At 33.0% G+C, this 2,500-nt stretch overlaps 2 non-coding genes across 2 annotated transcripts; one reads left to right on the top strand and one right to left on the bottom strand.

Annotated features, from left to right (window-relative positions):
• Positions 1 to 537: 537 nt before the first annotated feature.
• On the bottom strand, positions 538 to 610 carry TRNAT-UGU (transfer RNA threonine (anticodon UGU)). The gene has a single exon. It is a non-coding gene; the product is annotated as a tRNA-Thr (tRNA).
• Positions 611 to 2,282: 1,672 nt separating this feature from the next.
• TRNAF-GAA (transfer RNA phenylalanine (anticodon GAA)) lies at positions 2,283 to 2,355 on the top strand. The gene has a single exon. It is a non-coding gene; the product is annotated as a tRNA-Phe (tRNA).
• The last annotated feature ends 145 nt before the right edge of the window (positions 2,356 to 2,500 follow it).

Below are 2,500 nucleotides of genomic sequence, written 5' to 3'. Positions count from 1 at the left end.
TAAGACCATAATGAAAACGCAATTTTTGTTTTTCTTCTAGACGAATACGATATTGAGATTTTTTACCGGAACGCGATTGGTTTCTAAGATCACTTCCGGTCCTAGGCTTTTTATTAGTTAGTCCTGGTAAAGCCCCCAGGCGTCGTATTTTTTTGAAACGAGGTCCTCGGTAACGCGACATAAAGACTCCTTATTCTTATTTAGTATTTCGAATGAATTCTTATTTCTATTTATTTTTTATTGAATTTTATTTTACAGAATAAACCTAAACTAAAACTAAACTGAACTAAATGAAGCGAAGTTTACTGAAATAGTGTACTTGTACTATAAATACTATAAAGAAAAGAAGAATGGGATGAATTAGATAAATATACGGAACCCCTTCTATTATATATATATAATTCTTTGCTGACATAATTGGAAGTTCCTATAATAAATTGATAGCTTTTGGAAAAGGAGGAAGGCGCAATTTCAATATTCTTTGATTTCAAAGGAACATTATCAATCATCTAAAAAATGAAAAAAAAAATAGGGAAAAGCCGGCTATCGGAATCGAACCGATGACCATCGCATTACAAATGCGATGCTCTAACCTCTGAGCTAAGCGGGCCCACATCACAGAAATCTTATATGCATAGTAATTGACTAAACTACTGGAATTGGAATCTTAGTTATTAACTAGTCAATATTCTATTGAATATTCTAGAGCATAAGGATTAATATAGCGATCTAGAATTTCGATTTATCACAATTCTAATACTAATATTATTTAATAGTGATTGTAAATATTGTTAATATTCTTTGATTTTCAATTTGAATTGAATGGTAAATATTCTTTTTCATTTCTTTTTTTGGCATTTGAAATACTTTTTATTACAGTTCTATATTATATATATCTCTCATTCTATATTTATTTCAAATTCTAATTGTTTAATGGAATGGTTAGTTATAACTAATGAGACATTCCTCCGCTTTCAGGGGAAAGTGAAGATAAAAAACAAGAATCGATCGTTCAAGTATTCCAAATTGAATGGCAAAATGACAGGAAGCGAGACATATAGATCGGGTATATATCCATCTATATTGAATTGCGGATTCCGAAATGATAAAATCATTTTTGATTGGACAAAAAAAGGGTCTCCTATAGAAGATAGTTAAGAAAATCAAAGAGGAGAAAACGCGTTTTCGAGATAGGAATCGGTATCTAATGAATTCAATGCTTCCAGTATAAATGAAAGAAAAATAAAAAGGAATGAAATCACAACGAGATCCTAATCTCAAAACAAAAAGAAAGGGGGATATGGCGAAATTGGTAGACGCTACGGACTTAATTGGATTGAGCCTTGGTATGGAAACTTACTAAGTGATCACTTTCAAATTCAGAGAAACCCTGGAATTAACAAAAATGGGCAATCCTGAGCCAAATCCTGTTTTCTGAAAACAAACAAAGGTTCAGAAAAAAAGGATAGGTGCAGAGACTCAATGGAAGCTATTCTAACAAATGGAGTTAAATGCGTTGGTAGAGGACTCTTTACATCGAAACTTCAGAAAGAAAAAGAATGAAGTGAAGGATAAACGTATATACATACGTATTGAATACTATATCAAATGATTAATGACGACCCGAATCCGTAGTTTTTCTATAAAAAATCGAAGAATTGGTGTGAATCCATTCTACATTGAAGAAAGAATCGAATATTCATTGATCAAATCATTCACTCCATAGTCTGATAGATCTTTTGAAGAACTGATTAATCGGACGAGAATAAAGATAGAGTCCCGTTCTACATGTCAATACCGGCAACAATGAAATTTATAGTAAAAGGAAAATCCGTCGACTTTAAAAATCGTGAGGGTTCAAGTCCCTCTATCCCCAAAAAGACTATTTAACTCCCCAACTATTTATCCGACCCCCTTTCCTTAGCGGTTCCAAATTCCTTATCTTTCTCATTCACTCTATTCTTTTAGAAATGGATTTTTTTTCTAAGCGTAACTGGCTTTCTCTTATCACAATTTGATATCTATGATACACATAGAAATGAACATCTTTGAGCAAGGAATCCCTAGTTGAATGATTCCCGATCAATACAATATCATTACTCATACTGAAACTTACAAAGTCATCTTTTTGAAGATCGAAGAAATTCCCCGGCTTTGATAAAATTTTTTAATCGACTTTTGTCCTTTTAATTGACATAGACCCCAGTTATATGATAAAATGAGGATACTACGGAAAGGACTGTAAATCCTCATGTTAGCGGTTCCAATCGAGATTGGGAATAGCCGGGATAGCTCAGTTGGTAGAGCAGAGGACTGAAAATCCTCGTGTCACCAGTTCAAATCTGGTTCTTGGCACATGATTAATTTGTATGGGTCTCTCTTCCCTAGAATTAATTTCTAATTAATTGATATGACCTATTCGAAGCTGCCACCGGTATGCGAATGATGCATATTTTTTTATAGTCTAGATTAGAATAATAGCTTTATCCAGTTTTGGCGA

The sequence above is a fragment of the Solanum verrucosum genome, unplaced genomic scaffold (genome assembly GCF_900185275.1).
Source record: "Solanum verrucosum unplaced genomic scaffold, falcon-dt-bn FXZP01001155.1, whole genome shotgun sequence".
Lineage (NCBI taxonomy): Eukaryota > Viridiplantae > Streptophyta > Magnoliopsida > Solanales > Solanaceae > Solanum > Solanum verrucosum.
The sequence above is the reverse complement of the archived record's forward strand: the minus strand, read 5'-3'. Positions and strand labels throughout refer to the sequence as shown.